General features: G+C 43.9%; 1 protein-coding gene and 1 long non-coding RNA gene across 4 annotated transcripts in view; both read left to right on the forward strand.

Moving 5' to 3' along the window:
• LOC117071214 overlaps window positions 1–7,312 on the forward strand; it is a 31,047-nt gene extending 23,735 nt beyond the window's left edge. The window contains exon 6 of the long non-coding RNA XR_004432193.1: window positions 7,185–7,312. This is a non-coding gene — a long non-coding RNA (uncharacterized LOC117071214). The remainder of the gene's footprint in view (window positions 1–7,184) is intronic.
• Window positions 7,313–10,736: 3,424 nt separating this feature from the next.
• Window positions 10,737–23,690, forward strand: part of GOLGA6L9 (golgin A6 family like 9) — a 33,823-nt gene continuing 20,869 nt past the window's right edge. For 2 of the 3 annotated variants that reach the window (XM_033190934.1, XM_033190935.1), the window contains exon 1: window positions 10,737–10,760. The gene's annotated coding sequence lies outside the window, so the exon portion shown is untranslated. The remainder of the gene's footprint in view (window positions 10,761–23,690) is intronic. The other variant, XM_033190936.1, reaches the window with a different exon arrangement.

Below are 23,690 nucleotides of genomic sequence, written 5' to 3' on the forward strand. Positions count from 1 at the left end.
TCTAACATTTAAGTCTCTAATCCATCTTGAATTAATTTTTGTATAAGGAGTAAGGAAAGGATCCAGTTTCAGCTTTCTACTTATGGCTAGCCAATTTTCCCAGCACCATTTATTAAATAGGGAATCCTTTCCCCATTTCTTGTTTCTCTCAGGTTTGTCAAAGATCAGATGGCTGTAGATGTGTGGTATTATTTCTGAGGACTCTGTTCTGTTCCATTGGTCTATATCTCTGTTTTGGTACCAGTATTATGCTGTTTTGGTTACTGTAGCCTTGTAGTATAGTTTGAAGTCAGGTAGCGTGATGCCCCCAGCTTTGTTCTTTTGACTTAGGATTGTCTTGGCAATGCAGGCTCTTTTTTGGTTCCATATGAACTTTAAAGCAGTGTTTTCCAATTCTGTGAAGAAACTCATTGGTAGCTTGATGGGGATGGCATTGAATCTATAAATAACCTTGGGCAGTATGGCCATTTTCACGATATTGATTCCTCCTATCCATGAGCATGGTATGTTCTTGCATTTGTTTGTGTCCTCTTTGATTTCACTGAGCAGTGGTTTGTAGTTCTCCTTGAAGAGGTCCTTTACATCCCTTGTAAGTTGGATTCCTAGGTATTTTATTCTCTTTGAAGCAATTGTGAATGGAAGTTCATTCCTGATTTGGCTGTCTGTTTGTCTGTTACTGGTGTATAAGAATGCTTGTGATTTCTGCACATTAATTTTGTATTCTGAGACTTTGCTGAAGTTGCTTATCAGCTTAAGGAGATTTTGGGCTGAGACAATGGGGTTTTCTAAATATACAATCATGTCATCTGCAAACAGGGACAATTTGACTTCTTCTTTTCCTAACTGGATACCCTTGATTTCTTTCTCTTGCCTGATTGCCCTAGCCAGAACTTCCAACACTATGTTGAATAGGAGTGGTGAGAGAGGGCATCCCTGTCTTGTGCCAGTTTTCAAAGGGAATTTTTCCAGTTTTTGCCCATTCAGTATGATATTGGCTGTGGGTTTGTCATAAATAGCTCTTATTATTTTGATGTACGTTCCATCAATACCAAATTTATTGAGCGTTTTTAGCATGAAGGGCTGTTGAATTTTGTCAAAAGCCTTTTCTGCATCTATTGAGATAATCATGTGGTTCTTGTCTTTGGTTCTGTTATATGCTGGATGATGTTTATTGATTTGCGAATGTTGAACCAGCCTTGCATCCCAGGGATGAAGCCCACTTGATCATGGTGGATAAGCTTTTTGATGTGCTGCTGCATCCGGTTTGCCAGTATTTTATTGAGGATTTTTGCATCGATGTTCATCAGGGATATTGGTCTAAAATTTTCTTTTTTTGTTGTGTCTCTGCCAGGCTTTGGTATCAGGATGATGCTGGCCTCATAAAATGAATTATGGAGGATTCCCTCTTTTTCTATTGATTGGAATAGTTTCAGAAGGAATGGTACCAGCTCCTCCTTGTACCTCTGGTAGAATTCAGCTGTGAATCCATCTGGTCCTGGACTTTTTTTCATTGGTAGGCTATTAATTATTGCCTCAATTTCAGAGCCTGCTATTGGTCTATTCAGGGATTCAACTTCTTCCTCGTTTAGTCTTGGAAGAGTGTAAGTGTCCAGGAAATTATCCATTTCTTCTAGATTTTCTAGTTTATTTGTGTAGAGGCGTTTATAGTATTCTCTGATGGTAGTTTGTATTTCTGTAGAGTCGGTGGTGATATCCCCTTTATCATTTATTTTTTATTTTTTATTTTTGCATCTATTTGATTCTTCTCTCTTTTCTTCATTAGTCTTGCTAGTGGTCCGTCAATTTTGTTGATCTTTTCAAAAAACCAACTCCTGGATTCATTGATTTTTTGGAGGGTTTTTTGTGTCTCTATCTCCTTCAGTTCTTCTCTGATCTTAGTTATTTCTTGCCTTCTGCTAGCTTTTGAATGTGTTTGCGCTTGCTTCTCCAGTTCTTTTAATTGTGATGTTAGAGTGTCAATTTTAGATCTTTCCAGCTTTCTCTTGTGGGCATTTAGTGCTATAAATTTCCCTCTACACACTGCTTTAAATGTGTCCCAGAGATTCTGGTATGTTGTATCTTTGTTCTCATTGGTTTCAAAGAACATCTTTATTTCTGCCTTCATTTTGTTATAGTCATTCAGGAGCAGGTTGTTCAGTTTCCATGTAGTTGAGCGGTTTTGATTGAGTTTCTTAGTCCTGAGTTCTAGTTTGATTGCACTGTGGTCTGAGAGACAGTTTGTTATAATTTCTGTTCTTTTACATTTGCTAAGGAGTGCTTTACTTCCAATTATGTGGTCAATTTTGGAATAAGTGCGATGTGGTGCTGAGAAGAATGTATATTCTGTTGATTTGGGGTGGAGAGTTCTATAGATGTCTATTAGGTCCCCTTGGTGCAGAGATGAGTTCAATTCCTGGATATCCTTGTTAACTTTCTGTCTCGTTGATCTGTCATGTTGACAGTGGAGTGTTGAAGTCTCCCATTATTGTTGTATGGGAGTCTAAGTCTCTTTGTGAGTCCCTAAGGACTTGCTTTATGAATTTGGGTGCTCCTGTATTGGGTGCATATATATTTAGGAGAGTTAGCTCTTCCTGTTGAATTGATCCCTTTACCATTATGTAATGGCCTTCTTTGTCTCTTTTGATCTTTGATGGTTTAAAGTCTATTTTATCAGAGACTAGGATTGCAACCCCTGCTTTTTTTTGTTCTCCATTTGCTTGGTAGATCTTCCTCCATCCCTTTATTTTGAGCCTATGTATGTCTCTGCATGTGAGATGGGTCTCCTGAATGCAGCAGACTGATGGGTCTTGACTCTTTATCCAGTTTGCCAGTCTGTGTCTTTTAATTGGAGCATTTAGTCCATTTACATTTAAGGTTAATATTGTTATGTGTGAACTTGATCCTGCCATTATGATATTAACTGGTTATTTTGCTCGTTAGTTGATGCAGTTTCTTCCTAGCCTCGATGTTCTTTACATTTTGGCATGTTTTTGCAATGGCTGGTACCGGTTGTTCCTTTCCATGTTTAGGGCTTCCTTCAGGGTCTCTTGTAAGGCAGGCCTGGTGGTGACAAAATCTCTAAGCATTTGCTTATCTGTAAAGGATTTTATTTCTCCTTCACTTATGAAACTTAGTTTGGCTGGATATGAAATTCTGGGTTGAAAATTCTTTTCTTTAAGAATGTTGAATATTGGCCCCCACTCTCTTCTGGCTTGTAGAGTTTCTGCCGAGAGGTCTGCTGTTAGTCTGATGGGCTTCCCTTTGTGTGTAACCCGACCTTTCTCTCTGGCTGCCCTTAAGATTTTTTCCTTCATTTCAACTTTGGTGAATCTGGCAATTATGTGTCTTGGAGTTGCTCTTCTCGAGGAGTATCTTTGTGGTGTTCTCTCTATTTCTTGAATTTGAATGTTGGCCTGCCCTACTAGGTTGGGGAAGTTCTCCTGGATGATATCCTGAAGAGTGTTTTCCAACTTGGTTCCATTTTCCCCCTCACTTTCAGACACCCCAATCAGACGCAGATTTGGTCTTTTTACATAATCCCATACTTCTTGCAGGCTTTGTTCATTTCTTTTTCTTCTTTTTTCTCTTGGTTTCTCTTCTCGCTTCATTTTATTTATTTGATCCTCAATCGCTGATACTCTTTCTTCCAGTTGATCGAGTCTGTTACTGAAGCTTGTGCCTTTGTCACGTATTTCTCGTGTCATGGTTTTCATCTCTGTCATTTCGTTTATGACCTTCTCTGCATTAATTATTCTAGCTATCAATTCTTCCACTCTTTTTTCAAGATTTTTAGTTTCTTTGCGCTGGGTACGTAATTCCTCCTTTAGCTCTGAGAAGTTTGATGGACTGAAGCCTTCTTCTCTCATCTTGTCAAAGTCATTCTCTGACCAGCTTTGATCCGTTGCTGGCAATGAGCTGCGCTCCTTTGCAGGGGGAGATGTGCTCTTACTTTTTGAATTTCCAGTTTTCTGCCCTGCTTCTTCCCCATCTTTGTGGTTTTATCTGCCTCTGGTCTTTGATGATGGTGACATACTGATGGGGTTTTGGTATAGGTGTTCTTCCCATTTGATAGTTTTCCTTGTAATAGTCAGGACCCTCAGCTGTAGGTCTGTTGGAGATTGCTTGAGGTCCACTCCAGACCCTGTTTGCCTGGGTATCAGCAGCAGAGGTTGCAGAAGATAGAATATTGCTGAACAGCGAGTGTACCTGTCTGATTCTTACTTTGGAAGCTTCCTCTCAGGGGTGTACTCCACCCTGTAAGGTGTGAGATGTCAGACTGCCCCTAGTGGGGGATGTCTCCCAGTTAGGCTACTCAGGGGTCAGGGACCCACTTGAGCAGGCAGCCTGTCCGTTCTCAGATCTCAACCTCCGTGTTGGGAGATCCACTGCTCTCTTCAAAGCTGCCAGACAGAGTCGTTTGCATCTGCACAGGTTTCTGCTGCTTTTTTTGTTGTTGTTGTTTAGCTGTGCCCTGTCCCCAGAGGTGAATTCTACAGAGACAGGCAGGTTTCCTTGAGCTGCTGTGAGCTCCACCCAGTTTAAGCTTCCCAGCGGCTTTGTTTACCTACATAAGCCTCAGCAATGGCAGGCGCCCCTCCCCCAGCCTCGCTGCTGCCTTGTGGTTAGATTGCAGACTGCTGTGCTAGCAATGAGGGAGGCTCCGTGGCCGTGGGACCCTCCTGGCCAGGTATGGGTATAATCTCCTGGTGTGCCCATTTGCTTAAAGTGCAGTATTGGGGTGGGAGTTACCCGGTTTTCCAGGTGTTGTGTGTCTCAGTTCCCCTGGCTAGGTAAAGGGATTCCCTTCCCCCTTGCGCTTCCCAGGTGAGGCGATGCCTCACCCTGCTTCAGCTCTCGCTGGTCAGGCTGCAGCAGCTGACCAGCACCAATTGTCCGGCACTCCCTAGTGAGATGACCCCAGTACCTCAGTTGAAAATGCAGAAATCACCGGTCTTCTGTGTCGCTCGTGCTGGGAGTTGGAGACTGGAGCTGTTCCTATTCGGCCATCTTGCTCCGCCCCTACATTTTTTTTTTTAATACAGTGTGCACCAGAGTCATTTGGAGAGCTAGTCCCAGGGTTTCTGATTCAGTAGGTCTGTGGTGTTGCCTGAGCATTTACATTTTTAAGAAGTTCCCAGGTGAAGCTGGTACTGGTTTTCTGGGGCCCACATCTGAAACTGTTGGTTATAAATCATTATGTTGTTGATAGGTAGAGATTTTAGTGATATATGTATATATATATATATACACACACATACATATTTACACGTATACACACACACATATATACACATTTTAATCATAAAAACCAAAGGTTTTTCAAATGTAAATTGTGACTGAAGGTTTAGAGAATGTTACGATTACAGAGTGGTCCCCACGTGCCTGTGATCCTAATTAGTACTTCTAGGAATAATCATGGGAAATCTCATGGACCTGTGGAGCTGGCTAATTACTTCTAGAGGTGATAGTTGCAATGTAGTAGAATCAAATGGTAATTGTCATACAGTTTTACTGAAATTTGTATTGCTTCTTTTTTGTGATTGGAAGTCTTACAGAAGTGGGGAAAAGATCACAGTTTGCTAGGTTAGTTGTGAAATGTTCTGTAGACCCTGAAAGTATGAGCAATTTAAAGTAATGAGGATTTTCAAACACTCAGCTGACTAATTCCATTATGTGACATAATCCACATTATGGTGATTAAAATCTAAATATCTCCAGCCCTTACTTTGATCATTTCTATGGTTGAGATAGTAATAGTTGTATTTAGGGTAAAAATATGAGTGACTTCTTCCGACTTCAGAACTTTCTCCAGAAGAGCTTTGTTGCTACAGTTATTTTTACTTGTATTTGCTGTACATGCTTATGTATGTGTTTTGGGGGCTAAGATCCTGTTAAGAATCATTATTCTGTATAATCAAAATACATATTAACTGTGGTGTTGGTACTACAGAATACTTATCTGGACGTGATATCCATCGGTAAAAGCTCAGAGAAAAAAAACTGTGGGTTTAAAAAAAAAAAAAACCTTAGTATTACATATGGATGTGCCAAGCTCATTTTGAGTTTCCCCACACAGTAAATGAATATTGGTTTTATTAGTTAATTAATTAATTTTATTGAGACAGGGTCTTGCTCTGTTGCCCCAGGCTGCAGTGAGTGGTGCAATCACAGCTCACTGCAACCTCTGCCTCCAGGGCTCAAACCATCCTCCCACCTCAGCCTCCTGAGTAGCTGGAACCACAGGCGTATGCCACCAGGCCAAGCTAATTTTTGTATTTTTGATAGAGACAGGGTTTCACCATGTTGTTCATGTTGGTCTCAAACTCCCAGGCTAAAGCGATTAACCCCGCTCAGACTCACAAAGTATTAGGATTATGGGTCTGAGCCACTTTGCCCAGCCCAATATTGTTTGTTAAAATTTTTTATTTATTTACTTATCTTTTGCTTTTGTTTTTCTGTTTTAATTTTTAAATTTCTATTTTTTTCAATATTGTGTTTTAAGAGTTTACTTACCTAAGGCCTGCAGCCTAATCTTTGCCATATCTCCCCAAGTGTTCTGTGAGTGCTAATATAGTGGTATGTTCATAGATATTTGTTCTGTGGGGATTGCAAGGTTTTGGGGAAGCCAGGTTCAAAATGTCTTTACCAAAGGACTTCCTGGTGTTCGAGTGAGGGAGAAAGGACAAGATGGAGGAAGGTGAACAAGAAGGCACAATCCATGTGGCTTCCAGGTTCTTCCTCACCAACTTACCCGCACGCAGGAAAATGCAGATCAACCGAGCATGCGCTAGGTGAGGTCAATCCGAAGAGATCGAAACTTACCCGGCCACACCTATGGAGATGTCCCTATCATGCCCTTATTCTGCCCACTGCCCTCCCCCTTCCAGTACCAATGCATAAAAGTCCGCTGCCGGCAGGAGCCGGCGTGACTTCTTCAGCCCCCGCATTCATGGACCAGAGAACCTCACCGAGAGTGCTGGCGTGACTTCCCTGGCCCCATACCTGAGGTCCAGAGAACCTCGCCCAAGAGTGTGTGCATATTTGCAATAAAGGGCTGCCGCTTTCTTATGTACTTTGGCCTCATGTTTAATTACTTAGCTCTCCTAAATTAGGTTACATTAAATTAAATTAAGACACCTGGAAGCCTTAATGCCATTTTCTGTTTTTCCCAAATTTGTTATTAGTGCTCCTGACAGCATCTCAGAGGACAGTGCCCTCGGGCTTACTCTCTGGGAAATGCTGCTCTGTTGGAAATCCAGAGTTCTGAGTGATTCCCATGTGTTTTCTGCTGCAGAGCAGGACATGCTGAAGTGATTCCTTCATGAGCTGATATTAGAGGTCTCCTTTTGACAGCTTGTTACAAAGGTAATCACAAATATACTATTAGGTGAGTGTAAGTCCCAGGTTGAGTGTGAAGCAGAGTTGTTTAGAATTGTGTACTGTTTTATTTTGCTACCTTTAAAGCTTCTCTGGGCTATTTTGGTTTCAACAGTAAAATTGCTATAAAAAGTACTTCTCTTGTCATAAAACCTCATGGTCAGTTTTGGAAGTCCAGTGTTAGGTAACCCAGCCAAATACTTACGTATACAAAATAAACACAAGACTGAAAAATAGTAACTGTTTAACCTTTGTGTCTCTTACTCACTACACCAGCCTTTTACTAGCCACCAGACCATAGTTCTTTTGTTTTTCATAGTTAAATGTTAAAATGTAAGGGTTTTTTAATGAAGCCCTTACTGATTGGGGAGAAAAGACATTAGCATTGTGCTTTAGTTTTATGTGCTGGTTTATAAAATTGTGTATGTTGACTCAATATTCCCATAAGCACAGGAAAGGAAAGCGGGTCATTTTTGTTCAGAATCTTATTTGAGAAAAAAAAATGATCAAGGAGAAGATTTGGATAAAACTCTGTAAATTCAAGATAAATGTATGAAAACATTTGAAAACGTGATTATAAAATGGACCAGTATAGCTTTTCAACATTTTGTTGTAAGAATCCCAAGAATGTAAGTTTATTATCTTAGTATACCACCTAGAATCGAGACAAATACATGAAGTTATGAGTCGTGCCATTTTCAGTTTTAAAATCTCTCACATAGAATCTTCATTGATTCTTTTTTGCCACAGTGTGTTATAGTCCTCATTATTTGGATGAATAATTTGAATAATAAGTCAGCTTGTGACCTACCCAAATAAATCTTCTGATTCCTAGTAAAGTGTTTTTCATTATACCAAATGCCAGCTATATAAGAGGAGATTAAAAGTACTAAGAACTCTAAGTACCCTATTGATTATCATATGCTACCCATAGGTCAGGCACGGTGGCACACACCTGTAATCCCAGCACTTTGGGAGGCCAAGGGGGATGGATCACTTGAGGTCAGGAGTTCCAGACCAGGCTTGCCAAGATGGTGAAACCTCATCTCTACCAAAAATACAAAAAAATTGCCAGATGTGGTGGTGCATACTGGTAGTCCCAGCTACTCAGGAGGCTGAGACAGGAGAATCATTTGAACTCGGGAGGCAGAGGTTGCAGTAAGCTGAGATTGCACCACTGCACTCCAGCCTTGGTGGCAAAGATAAACTCCATCTGAACAAAAAAGAAAAAGAAAAGCTAAGCATGGACTTAATTTCTCTGAGGTTTAAAGCTGCAAAGAGTTGCTCTTCATGAAGTAGGTGGGATCTCAGTTGGGCAGTGAAATGTGAATGGGGTTTGGTCAGTTGGTGGAGGTTGCAGGAAGATTATTTACATAGGTGAAAAGTAAACACAATCAGGTATCTAGGAAAGAGAATGAGGGATTCAGAGTACACGAGACCAGTTTGAGCTATAACACAAGGAGGGTAGGATTCACGTAGAAGAGTTGTAGGAAATATTCTCACAGAAACATTTCTGTGAATTGGTGACAGATTTTTTTTTTCTAGTAAGTAAACTATTACCCCTGGATATTCATCTTGCTGTGTAACTGGTTGAGAAACAGGGGAGTAACAGTAAAGAAACTGCCAAGCCCCAGAGGAGAGAACAGTTTGTGGTGGACTTGGAGTCCACGTAGATCCAATCAGTGGTCTTAGCTTTTGTGTTTTCAAAATTACCACAGTTTTCGTTCTAAAACTATCATTCCTTTGATTTTATTTTATGCATGCTATCTGTGTATTTTGAAATTTAAAATAACATTAAAGGAGAAATGAAATTATTTTGTTTGAGAAAGAGTTAAAAGGTTAAAACATCTTGATCTAAATAATTTTCTAATGGGAGATTTGGTACATCCCCAGAAGCTGTCTTTGGTTCAGAGAACAGTCTTCAGGCCTAGAAAAGACTTGAGGAGTCCCTGAGAGAAGCCGCATGGTGTGAACCATTTGATTCTCACAACAGAATGCATAAAAACAATTTGAACCATGAAACCATGCAGATGTTCATATTTTGGATAGGGTAAGGTCAGTGCCATTGTCAGAGGAAAAACCCTTGGCCATCACAGGATGGGAGAGAAAGTTTCCGTTGTAAAGAATACTCAAATGCCATTTAAGGAAACGGGTTCTTCTGCCCTTATTCTTTGGAATATTTAGGGCCAAGTTCTTAGCTTTTGACATCATCAAAATTTCAAAGTATTCTGTTCTAAGAGCCATTTCAAACAATTAACTAGAATTTCAGAGCAATTACATGAGAGTAATACCATTAGAATTTTTAAATTATCCATAGTCCTATATCCTTAACAAGTATGTTCATGCTTGCATGTTCTCTTCTTATCTTTACTGTGTGCATGCTTTCTTGATAGTGGCACACAGAAATTGTTTAAGCAGGAATAATTCTCAAGATAATTTTCTGTGTTTCCTTTTTTCTTTTTAAGGTATATATTGGGTGGAGGAGCATTCTGTATGGAACCTCTCACAAAACAGGTGATTATTTTCTTATAATACTCAATTTTCACACGCAATAGAGTGTTCTGATTATGTAAGTTAGATGGTAAGTAGAAGGTTCTCTTAAAGACATTTTAGTGGGTTTTTTGTTGTTGCTGTTGCTTTTTTCTTCATAGCTCCTACTTTCAAGAATGAAAAAGGTATCCCAGCACTTTGGGAGGCCAAGGTGGGTGGATCACGAGGTCAGGAGATCGAGACCATCCTGGCTAACACGGTGAAACCCTGTCTCTACTAAAAAAATAGAAAAAAAATTAGCCAGGCGTGATGGCAGACTCCTGTAGTCCCAGTAGTAGAGTCAACCACTTTTAGGCAGCCCCTCTGTACTCAGGAGGCTGAGGCAGGATAATGGCATGAACCCAGGAGACAGAGCTTGCAGTGAGCCGAGACGGCACCACTGCACTCCAGCCTGGGCAACTGAGTGAGACTCTGTCTCAAAATAAATAAATAAATAAAATAAAATAAAAAAGGTAAACCAGTAAAATGACGTTGTACTTGGTGCTGAATCTATGCTAGAATAGGCATTAAGAGTGACCTTTATTTAAGGTTCTAATTTGCTCACGTTGGGCACTTAGAACATCAGTTTGTTGTTTTTTGTGAGATTCTGGAAATGTTCCAATTTTACTTTTTCCCCTTGACTCCAGACTTTGTAACACTGGTCTGCTGCTGTTAAGTTATATGCCATTTTGTTAGGGCTTCTCAAGTGGGAATCAGGAATGCTGCTGTGTTCTAGAGATGTTTTGTTCTTCCTGTAGGGCTGAAGCAGTGCCTACTCGATAGAATCAGTCATCATGCAAATAAATGCCACCTGAGTCAAAGGCAAAGCCAGTGTGCAGCTTGGAGCAAAGAAGGTACTTCTATTAAGAATTTTATATAAATCATAAGATATATTTTATATTACTTTGTGAGCCTACTTCCTGTCTTAATTTTTTTTGAGAAAATTCATTTCATTTTCATTTGATTTGTTTTCTTTTTGTTACAAAGATAATCTATGGAAAATATACAAGAAAATTAAAGATACTGACTGCTAATCACTTAATGATTTAGTATCTGATTGCTTAGTCTTTGTTATATTTACTATAGACAAACATGTCTACAGTTGTAAATTTATTATTGGTATGTATACCCTAGTAAAAGTTATATGTACTTTGAAGTTTTGCAAAATTGAGTTCATGTTATAGAATTAATTCCTGATGAACTTTTATGTGCTAGGCACTAGTCTTTTTATTTATTTATTTTTACTTTTTTCCCCTTTCTGCCTATGCTTACCAAGTCTTTTTAGTTTTTACTTTTGATTAGCTCTTTCAATCCTCTTAATAACTTAAAAAGAGGGTATTATTAATATCTGCATTTTATGGATGAGGCAACTGAAGGCAGGAAACTTGTCCAAGGTCACAGGTGGCAGAGCAAGGATTGGAGCCAGACAGCCTGACTGCCCTAGGCCCTACCAAGAGGAGCTGAGAGCAAGCCATGGGGCAGAAGAACATTGGTCAGGCTGGTTTTCTGTTTAATCTTAATTCTAGGACATTACTGAGAAAGCCTTCCAAAGCCAGAGGGTTTTTCTTTTTTCTTTTACCATGACCATGGCTTTTAGCAAAAATTTGACTTTGTTTAAAGGCAACATGGTGCTCTAAGAAGCTTCCACTCACACTCTTATGGAGGGAATGGTAGTTGAGCTAAATAGTGAAATGCTGTAGCACACAGCCTTTAGGGCAGCTTCTGACCTATTTCTATGGTCAGGAAAGACACCCATCTTTCCCTGCTGCCCACAGCCTCCAGCTATTCACCTCCAGAATTTCCTAGTCTGTGATCACATTCAGATGAGGGATCTGCTTTGTTTTTTCTAGGGTAGGAGGAAGGGAGTCACCACCTGTACTAAGCAGTCTAGTCTTCTGTGTATAAATGAGCAAGGTTGGGGAGCCAAATTTGAGAACCTTGTGTAATGCTGAGATGCTCCAAGATAATCCAAGAGAATGTCAGGATTATGCATGGTGGTAAAGTGATCTTATGTTAGTTGTACCTGAAAGAGATCAAATGAAAAAACTAAAAGGCAGAAATGAAGTCCACAGGCAAATAGCCCGGGCGGTGCCCTGAGCCTAGTTAAAGATCGACCCCGGACCTAACCGATTAGGTTATCTATAGACTCCAGACATTGTAAGGACAAATGTTGTGAAAGTCTCTGTCCTGCTCTGTTCTGTTCTAATTACCGGTGTCTGCCACATATCTTAGTCCTGGGCCCAGTACAAACACATTCCTCTATTTTGTCCCAACTTCCTGAGCCCAACACAAACACACCCCCCCACGCACACCTCAGAAACACCACCTAGAGAGCCCCTGATAAGGTCACAACCGTTTGTAGTTTTACTAAATGCGCGGGAACAAGTAGAAAACTGTTAATTGTGTAACTTAAAATATTAACCAATTACCAGTTGTGATGCTGCAACCAAAAGAATTCCTTTGTACCTCTGTAACCTTACATATCCTGTATGCATCGGGCTATAAAAAGTGGGCACATGCATCATTCGGGGCCCTCTTGTATGTTGTAGAACGGAGGGACCAAGTTCGAACTTGCATTAAAGATCCTTGCCACTTGGCTTTGACTCTGGACTCTGGTGGTCTTCTTCAGGGAATAAACGGTCTGGGCATAACATCTGGGGGCTCATCTGGGATTCCCCCAAGCCCACCAGACTCCCGGTCAATGGATCTACTGGGATCGATCTGCTAATAGGTGAGCCAGCTCGTCTCTGTTTGTCTGAATCTGCGTCTCTCTGAGTCCGCTCTGCATCTGAGGCTGTTAGCCTGTCTGAATCCGCGGCTCTCTGAGTCTGCTCTGAATCTGAGGCTGTTAGCCTGTCTGAATCCGCGGCTCTCTGAGTCCGCTCTGCATCTGAGGCTGTTAGCCCGTTTGACTCCTTTCTGAATCTGTGACTCGTGAGGTCTGTAACTGAAGCTGAAAGCTGGCATAAGTCCTGGCAGATGCGCTATAGGACAGCCAGCGGAGACCGGTGGGAGACGTCCCCCGGCTCTCGTCTGATTTAGATCCCTATCTGAATTGTTTGAACTGATTCTGACCCAGGCTTCCAGAGCGCGCTTGCGACTAGATATTATTGATACTCCCGTTTTCCTTGGCGGGAATTTTAACCCATATTCCTTTGCAGGAAAGGACTACAGACCATCACAGAATGGGTAATATCCAGAGCACACCCCTATCTCTCCTTATAAATAATTTTCAGGATGTTAGGGCAAGGGGCCATGATCTCAGTATGGACATTAGGAAGGGAAAGCTAATTACTCTGTGCCGCTCCGAATGGCCCGCCCTTAATGTAGGATGGCCACCCGAAGGGACATTCTGTCTTCCTGTCATCACTAGAGTAAAGTCCAAGGTTTTCCAGCCTGGGCGTGCTGGTCACCCAGATCATATCCCATATATCCTCGTATGGCAGGACCTAGCTGAGTACCTGCCCCCTTGGCTGCCCCTTTCCAATTAGCCTCTGAACCCTGTAAGGCACTGATTGCTCGGCCACTAAAATCCAAGCAACCGACTGCCCCCCCCATCCTGTTCTACCCGATAGCGAGGACCTTCTGTCCACAGAACCCCCTCCATACCCCTCCGGCCCCCAGGTCCAGCCCCCTGGGTGGAACCGCAGGAGGGAGCAGGCGAACGGGAAGCAGCCGGCGCGCCCGAACCCACTGAAAGTGAAAGTAACTCTGAAGGGCTGGCAGGGCGGACGTGAGGGCGCACTTTCCGGGTTACCCCTCCCCAGCTGCCTGACTCCACAGTGGCGTTACCCCTTCGGGAAATAGGACCCCCAGATGACACGGGAAGTCCTAGGCTCCAGTACTGGCCATTCTCCACCAGTGATCTATATAATTGGAAGACTCAGAGTGCTCGGTTTTCAGACAACCCCAAAGATTTAATGGCCTTACTGGATAGTGTCATGTTCACTCACCAGCCCACTTGGGATGATTGTCAGCAGCTCCTCCAAATCTTGTTCACAACGGAGGAGCGAGAGAGAATACAGGTAGAAGCTAGAAAGCTGGTCCCAGGGGACGACGGTCAACTGACTACCACCCCCGACCTCATAAATGTGACTTTTCCTCTGACCAGACCGGCATGGGATTACAACACGGCAGAAGGTAAGGGACGGCTACACCTTTATCGCCAGACTCTAATGGCAGGTCTCCGGGCAGCTGCTCGCAAGCCCACCAATTTGGCTAAAGTATACTCTGTTCTGCAGGGAAAGACAGAAAGCCCAGCTAGCTACTTAGAAAGACTAATGGAGGCTTTTAGGCAGTATACCCACATAGACCCAGAGGCCCCAGGAAGTCAGGCAGCTGTTGTGATGTCTTTTGTAAATCAGGCAGCCCCAGATATTAAAAAGAAGCTCCAGAAATTAGAAGACTTAGAGGGAAAACAGCTTCAGGACCTTCTTCAGATAGCCCAGCGGGTTTACAATAATAGAGATACTCCAGAGGAAAAAATGACCAAGGTCCTGGCAGCGGTTGTACAAAAAGAGCATCTACAGCCAGAGAACACCCAACCTAAGCGGTCCCCCAATATAACAACCTGAGCAAAGACCAATGTGCCTACTGTAAAAAAGCTGGCCACTGGGCAAGAGACTGCCCCAAAAAGAAACAACAAGGACGGGGACCCCCTAGGTCTACACCCGTACTAGTCACTCAAAACGAGGACTAGGGAAGACGGGGTTCGGTCCCCCTCCCCGAACCCAGGGTAACTTTGCAAGTGGAGGGGTCCCCAGTTCAGTTCTTGGTCGATACGGGAGCACAGCACTCAGTCCTAGTTGAAACTGATGGAAAATTATCCTCCAAGTCCTCGTGGGTACAAGGGGCCACAGGAATTAAGAAGTACCCCTGGACGACACAAAGAACAGTAAATCTCGGAGCCAAGAATGTAACCCACTCTTTCCTGGTTATCCCTGAAAGCCCCTGTCCCCTACTAGGGAGAGACCTGCTAACTAAAATGGGAGCACAGATCCATTTCCTCCCTGAGGGGCCCATCGTGACCGATTCCCAAAATCAGCCTGTGCCCGTCCTGACCATAACCTTAGAAGATGAGTACCGGCTCCACTAGGAGCAGGCGGCCCCTGACCAGGACATAGCAACCTGGCTTCAACAATATCCAGAAGCCTGGGCAGAAACGGGAGGCTTAGGACTAGCAAAACACCGTCCTGCCTTGTTTGTCGAACTCAAGCCTGGGACAGACCCCGTTCGGGTACATCAATACCCGATGCCCTTAGAGGCCAAAGAAGGAATTATGCCCCACATCCGTCGGCTCCTCGACCAAGGGGTCCTTTGGCCCTGTCACTCACCCTGGAATACTCCCTTGTTGCCGGTACGGAAACCTAATAGTGAGGAGTATAGACCTGTGCAAGACTTAAGAGAAGTCAATAAGAGGGTTATGGACATACATCCAACTGTGCCTAACCTGTATACCCTCCTGAGTACTCTAAACCCTAAACACCAATGGTATACTGTTTTAGAGTTGAAAGATGCCTTCTTCAGTTTGCCTTTAGCCCCTCAGAACCAAAAGCTTTTCGCCTTCGAGTGGACTGACCCTGAAAGGGGCATAAGCGGCCAACTGACATGGACCAGACTGCCGCAGGGATTCAAAAACTCTCCTACCCTGTTCGATGAGGCCCTCCATGAAGACCTGGGTGAGTACCGATGCAAACACCCTGAAATAACCTTACTACAGTATGTTGATGACCTCCTGATTGCTCCCGAGACCTGAGAAGCTTGCCTCCAAGGGACCAAGGGCCTCTTACAAGCTCTAGGGAGTCTAGGCTACCGGGCCTCGGCAAAGAAAGCTCAAATCTGTAAACCAGAAGTAACATATCTGGGGTACCTGCTAAAAGGAGGGCAGCACTGGTTAACAGACGCCCGGAAGCAGACTGTTCTGCAGATCCCCAGGCCACAATCCACCCGACAAGTAAGGGAATTCCTGGGGTCGGCGGGATTTTGTAGGCTGTGGATACCTGGGTTCGCAGAGCTGGCTAAACCCTTATATCAGGCAACACAGGGACAGCAAACATTTAATTGGACAGAAGAAGCTGAGTCGGCTTTCCAACAGATTAAAACTGCCCTACTCTCTGCGCCTGCGCTGGGACTACCTGACGTCACTAAGCCCTTCCACTTATACGTGGATGAGAGTAAGGGTGTTGCCAAGGTGGTACTGACTCAGAACTTAGGCCCCTGGCGGAGGCCAGTCGCCTACCTGTCAATGAAATTAGACCCAGTGGCTGCCGGGTGGCCCCCTTGCCTCCGAATGATCGCAGCCACGGCCCTGATGGTACAAGATGCTGATAAACTTGTCTTAGGACAAGAATTACGGGTCGTTACCCCACATGCCATCGAAGGTGTACTCAAACAGCCACCTAACCGATGGATAAGCAACGCCCGGCTCACCCACTACCAAGGACTACTATTAAACCCCCTCAGAATAACTTTCCTGCCCCCAACAACCTTAAACCCTGCCACGCTACTGCCCAACCCGGACCTGGACGCCCCGCTCCATAATTGCACTGAGATATTAGCCCAGGTGCACGGAGTTCGAGAGGATCTGCAGGACCACCCACTTCCTGACGCTGACCTCATTTGGTTCACCGATGGGAGCAGCTTCATACACCAAGACCAGAGGTATGCTGGAGCAGCCGTGACTTCAGAGACTGAGGTAATCTGGGCGGAACCCCTGCCCCCGGGGACATCGGCCCAGAGGGCCGAACTGATAGCGCTCACCCAAGCTCTTACCTTAGGGGCAGGGAGGAAACTGACAGTATACACAGACAGCCGATATGCTTTCGCTATGGCACACATACATGGGGCCATTTACAGGGAGCAAGGGTTGCTAACGGCTGAAGGAAAAGAGATAAAAAATAAGCAAGAGATCCTAGCCCTGCTAGCAGCCCTATGGAAACCAGAAAAATTGGCTATTGTACATTGCCCAGGGCACCAGAAGCCAACCACTCCAACTGCTCAAGGCAACTTTCTGGCAGACCAAACTGCAAGGAGTGTGGCAAAGGCTCCCAGTCAACTCCTTGCACTCCAGCTCCCTGATCCGGCCCCGGGACCTGCCATATCACCCTGATTATTCAGAACAAGATCTCCAGTGGATCGAGAAACTTCCCCTGAAACAGATCCAGAATGGGTGGTGGACTGATACTAATGACCAAATTATCCTACTAGAAAAATTAGGGCAGCAAGTGTTAGAACACATCCACCGAACCACCCATCTGGGTGCCCGGCGGATGATAGACCTGATCAGATGCTCCAAACTCAAGATCAGATGCGTAGCGGAGACGGCCAGCAGCATCGTGACGAGTTGCAAAGTCTGCCAGCTTAGCAACGCCTATCCCCAATCCCAGGCTGCTGCAGGAACAAGGCTCAGGGGAACCAGGCCCGGTATCTACTGGGAAGTAGATTTCACTGAGGTAAAGCCAGGAAAATACGGGTATCGGTACTTACTTGTCTTTGTAGATACCTTTTCAGGGTGGACTGAAGCATTTCCAACCAAAAGAGAAACCGCTCAGGTTGTAGCAAAGAAAATTCTGGAAGACAACCGCCCCAGGTATGGCTTTCCCATCCAGATAGGGTCAGATAATGGGCCGGCCTTCGTTGCTAAGGTGAGTCAGGATTTGGCTTCCATCCTTGGGGCTAATTGGAAATTACATTGTGCTTACAGGCCCCAGAGTTCAGGACAGGTAGAGAGGATGAATCGGACCTTAAAGGAGACCTTAACCAAATTGACTATGGAGACTGGCGCTAATTGGGTGGTCCTTCTCCCTTACGCTCTGTTCCGGGCCCGTAATACCCCTTACAGACTGGGCCTTACCCCTTATGAAATCATGTATGGCAGACCCCCACCCCTGATTCCCAGCCTAAAAGATGATCTGCTCAAATCTGAAACAGAAAATGTCTCTGAACTCTTGTTTTCCCTACAAGCCTTGCAGAAAATTCATCAGGAAATCTGGCCCAAGCTGAAGGAACTGTATGAGACCGGTCCTCCACCGACACCCCATCCGTACCAGCCAGGAGACTGGGTCCTGGTTAAGCGACACCGGCAAGAAACCTTGGAGCCCAGGTGGAAAGGACCACTCCAAGTACTCCTAACCACACCCACCGCCCTGAAGGTAGAAGGTAGAAGGATCCACTACACCCACATCAAACCGGTGGACCCAGCCTCCGACCTTCTCGGACCCATCACGGCAGCGACTGAAGCACCGACCACGTGGACTGTGGACAAAGCTAAGAACAACCCCTTAAAACTCACCCTGCGCCGGCAGCATAGCTCACTGCAAACATGCAGCTAGGTAGTCTAACCCTAATGTTAGTTGCCCTAGTGGCCGCTGGGGCAAACACAAAACCAGTTTCTAATCCCTTTGTCTGGAGGTTCTGGCTTTATGAAAATCGAACCCACCCTGGGCAACCTCATAAGCCCGGGAAATTATTGGCCAGTGCTGACTGCCCCTCCTCAGGGTGCAGTGCCCCAATTTTGCTAAATTTTACTGGTTTTCAGATAGCCAAACCAGTGGTACCAATAATATGCTTTGAGTTTGATCAGACTGAGTACAATTGTAAACATTATTGGTGGCACCAAAACGCAGGCTGCCCCTACAGTTACTGCAAAATGCACTCAGTCAGAGGGTGGAACGAGCAATCCGGGTGGAACTGCTACCAGCAGGATAGAGGTGGCATCTACACTTGGATAGTTAAGGACCCCTGGAACTCCCGCTGGACCACGCCTCAACATGGGGCTGTATACTATTCCTCTTCCTCCACGTGGCCTAGCAGTCACCTCTATCTGTGGCGTGGCCTAGTTCAAGTACGGCCCCTGGTCCATGGGGATATCCAATGACAGGAAGACAGACTGACACAAGAATTACGCCCTTTCTCCTGGTTAGAATTATTACAAGAAGAATTAGAACTTGCTAACCTTACAGGACTTCACGGCTTGTCTGGCTGCTTTCTGTGTGCCACCCTAGGGCATCCACCACTAACCGCTGTCCCTCTGCCATGGGAATCCTCCACCCAAACTAGGGACTTTCAGAATCTCACGAACGCCCCCATTCTTAATGTACCACTGTACCTAAACCCCAGTCAGGAAAAGTTTCCCTACTGTTTTTCAGGCACTAACTCCAGCCTCTGCAACATCACTGTAACGCCCCCTAGAACCACCCTACGAGCCCCGCCGGGCATATTCTTCTGGTGTAATGGAACATTATCTAAGAATCTACCTGGTCCCTCTGTTACCAACCTACTGTGTCTTCCTGTCACATTAGTTCCCCGGTTAACTCTACTAACTGCCGGCGAGTTCCTGGGGTACACCGGTAACTGGACTAGTACTGCTATTCACGCAGCTCCTAGACCGAGACCTACATGAGCAATATTTCTCCCCCTCATTGCAGGAATCTCCCTCACATCATCCCTCATTGCGGCCAGACTGGAAGGGGGAGCCCTAGGTCACACCCTCATAGAAAGCAACAAATTGTACCAACAATTTGCCGTGGCTATGGAGGAGTCAGCTGAGTCCCTTGCCTCCCTTCAGTGACAGCTCACATCCCTAGCTCAGGTGACCTTGCAGAACCGGAGGGCCCTAGACCTACTCACTGCTGAAAAAGGTGGTACATGTATGTTCCTGAAAGAAGACTGTTGCTTCTATGTAAATGAATCAGGGCTTGTAGAGAACCGGGTCCAACAGTTACATAAGTTAAGCATAAAAATGAGAAAACAGCAGTTTGCCTCAGCTGCAAATCAGTGGTGGAATTCCTCTATGTTTTCTCTGTTAGCCCCCTTCCTTGGACCCCTACTAAGTCTACTATTTCTGTTTACCGTAGGACCTTGTGTGATTAACAGAATTTTGCGGTTTGTCAGGGAAAGGTTTGACACCATACAGCTCATGGTCCTCAGAGCCCAATACCAACCTGTAAATGCTGAAACAGAATCAGACTTATAAGACCCAAGACTGGCTCCAGATGTACCTGAGAAAGGGAGGAATGAAAGAGATCAAATGAAAAAACTAAAAGGCAGAAATGAAGTCCACAGGCAAACAGCCCGGGCGGCGCCCTGAGTCTAGTTAAAGATCGACCCTGGACCTAACCGATTAGGTTATCTATAGACTCCAGACATTGTAAGGACAAATGTGAAAGTCTCTGTCCTGCTCTGTTCTGTTCTAATTACCGGTGTCTGCCACATATCTTAGTCCTGGGCCCAGTACAAACACATTCCTCTATTTTGTCCCAACTTCCTGAGCCCAACACAAACACACCTCCCCACACACACCTCAGAAACACCACCTAGAGAGCCCCTGATAAGGTCACAACCGTTTGTAGTTTTACTAAATGCGTGGGAACAAATAGAAAACTGTTAATTGTATAACTTAAAATATTAACCAATTACCAGTTGTGAAGCTGCAACCAAAAGAATTCCTTTGTACCTCTGTAACCTTACATATCCTGTATGCATCGGGCTATAAAAAGTGGGCACATGCATCATTCGGGGCCCTCTTGTATGTTGTAGAACGGAGGGACCAAGTTCGAACTTGCATTAAAGATCCTTGCCGCTTGGCTTTGACTCTGGACTCTGGTGGTCTTCTTCAGGGAATAAATGGTCTGGGCATAACATACCCACAGCTCTCATCAGAAGCAGACACAGACACTTTTTGTAGGAAAGCATCTCTAACTTAAGCCTGTAGGATTCCCGAAGATTAAAAGCAGGCAAATATGAAGTCAGTCAAATCATAGCATTCAAGTAGTCAACCCAATGTATTTGAGAATTGTCAGAAACAATGAATAATATGTTTCCCAAAGACTGTAGGTTTTGGAATTATCAGATACAGAACACAGACTTCAAATATTAGAATTGTGAGAAAATAGTTACAGGTGAAACCTAATATAAAAAAAAATGGACTCATAAAATTGAGCAACCAGTAAGACCACCAGGAATGATGAGGAGGACCTGAAAAGAAAAGGGATGAAATAGAACTTACAGAAACAAAATATATAGCTGGGTATGGTGGCTCACACCTGTAATCCCAGAACTCTTTTGGAGGCTGAGGTGGGAGAATAGTATGAGCCCAGGAGTTGGAGACAAGCCTGGGCAACATGGTGAGAACTCGTTTCTACATAAAAAATACCCCACCACCACCAAAAAATAAAAATAAAAAAATAGCTGGGTGTGGGGCACGTGCCTATAGTCCTAGCTAGTTAGGAGGCTGAGGTGGGAGGATTGCTTGAGCCCAGGAGGACAAGGCTGCAGGTGCGTGCCACTGCATCCAGCCTGGGTGACAGAGTGAGACTCCGTCTCAGAATGAAATGAAATAAAGAAATAAAAAATGTAATTGTTGATGTAAGAAACTCAGTGGATGGATTAGACATCAGAAGAAAGAGTTAATTGGTTAGATAGTTATCTCCCAAAAGTAAGTCAGTATGTTACACTGTGAGACATGAGGATAGATGATGGGGCAGAAGTTGGTGGGTTGAGAGGGGAGGGAGATCAGAATGAGGTCTAGAATATGGCTTAGTGGAATCCCAGGAGGAGATATTAAAATTATGTTAGAAAGTGAGAGAAATAGAAGTTCTAAAGGTGATTGTTGCAGGAAGTCAGGGACTCCGAACGGAGGGACTGGCTGAAGCCGCAGCAGAAGAACGTAAATTGTGAAGATTTCATGGACAATTATTAGTTCCCCAAATTAATACTTTTATAATTTCTTACACCTGTCTTTACTATAATCTCTGAACATAAATTGTGAAGATTTCATGGACACTTATCACTTCCCCAATGAATATCCTTGTGATTCCCTATGCCTGTCTTTACTTTAATCTCTTAATCCCATCATCTTCTTTGTAAACTGAGGAGGATGAATGTCACCTCAGGATCCTGTGATTGCGTCAACTGCACAAATTGTTTGTAGAGCATGTATGTTTGAATCTGAAATCTGGGCATCTTTTAAAAAGAACAGGATAACAGCGATGTTCAGGGAACAAGAGAGGTAACTTTGAACTGGCCGCTGGTGAGCTACATTCCTCCTCTTTCACAGGCAAGTAGGAGAAATACCGCTGAATTCTTTTTTTTTTTTTTTTTTTTTTGAGACGGAGTCTCGCTCTGTCACCCAGGCTGGAGTACAGTGGCCGGATCTCAGCTCACTGCAAGCTCCGCCTCCCGGGTTTACGCCATTCTCCTGCCTCAGCCTCCCGAGTAGCTGGGACTACAGGCGCCCGCCACCTCGCCCGGCTAGATTTTTGTAGATTTTTTAAGTAGAGATGGGGTTTCACCGTGTTCGCCAGGATGGTCTCGATCTCCTGACCTCGTGATCCGCCCGTCTCGGCCTCCCAAAGTGCTGGGATTACAGGCTTGAGCCACCGCGCCCGGCCTGAATTCTTTTTCTTAGCAAGGAACATGCCTAAGAAAGAGAATGCGCCCTGAAGGTAGGCCTATAGACAACCCCTTTTTAAGGCGTCCCGTCTTTTATGGTCGAAGCCGATGGGATGAAATAAGCCCCGGTCTCCTATAGTGCTCCCAGGCTTAAAATTCCCACCTAATAAATTGTGGTCAGACAGGTTACCTGCTCTCAAACACTGTTTCCTGATAAGATGTTATCAATGACAATGCGTGCCCGAAACTTCATTAGCAATTTTAATTTCACCCTATCTGGTGGTCCTGTGATCTCGCCCTGCCTCCATTTGCATTGTGATATTTTATTACCTTGTGAAGTATGTGATCTCTGTGACCCACACCCTATTCGTGCACTCCGTCCCTTTTGAAAATCGCTAACAAAAACTTGCTGGTTTTATGGCTCGGGGAACATCATGGATCCTGCCAACATGTGATGTCGCCCCTGGACAACTGGCTTTAAATTTCTCTCTCATGCTCTTTCCCTTTATTTCTCAACCCAGCCGAGACACTTAGGAAATAGAAAAGAACCATGTTAAACATCGGAAGCAGGTTCTCCTGATAGGTGATAGAAGGAAGTCCGCATAAATCAGTCACAACAAATGTAAATGGACTAAAGTTACCAGTTAGACAGATGGAACTAATAAAACAATATCCAGCTGTTTTAATCCATCATATTTAAAATATGAGGATAAGAGAAGATGGAAAGTTTTTATAAAGGAGAGAGAGTGATAAAGATATGCCAGTATACATTAACCAAAAACAAGTGATGGAGCTTCAGGATCAAACAAAAAAGGATTTTGGAACAGAAAGCGTTAGTAAGAACTTGATGCTAAATGACTGTTAATTAGGAGGATGTAGCAATTTTCATATTTTAGGTACCTGTAAAAATAGCCTCAAAATACAGAAGAAAAACTGATAAAACCACAGGGAGAAACGGACAAGTCTGCCATTGTATTTGGAGATGTCAGCATATGTTGCTTACCATGGAATGCCCATATGTGGATTTGAATAACCAGTGAACAGACATGGTGTAATGGACAAATATAGACCTTTGTACCCAATAATTAGGTATTCTACATTCTTCTGAAGCACATGTGGACTGTGGGAGAAACATTAATTATATATTAATTCATAAAACAAGTCAGAAGATTTAAAAACCATTGGTACCATCCATACCATATAATTTAAATATGAAGCAATTAAGGTTAGAAAGCAGTAATGAAGAGATTAACAAAAAGCTACATGAATTTGGAAATTAAACACCCTTGTAATTCATGGTTTAAAAAACTCAATACAATTTTAGAATGCTTAGAATTGAACCACAGTTAAAATAGGAAACGTCTATCTATTCCTCTCTCTCCCTCTCCCTCCCT

The sequence above is a fragment of the Trachypithecus francoisi genome, unplaced genomic scaffold, assembly GCF_009764315.1.
Source record: "Trachypithecus francoisi isolate TF-2019V2 unplaced genomic scaffold, Tfra_2.0 Lachesis_group3, whole genome shotgun sequence".
NCBI classification, from domain to species: Eukaryota; Metazoa; Chordata; class Mammalia; order Primates; family Cercopithecidae; genus Trachypithecus; species Trachypithecus francoisi.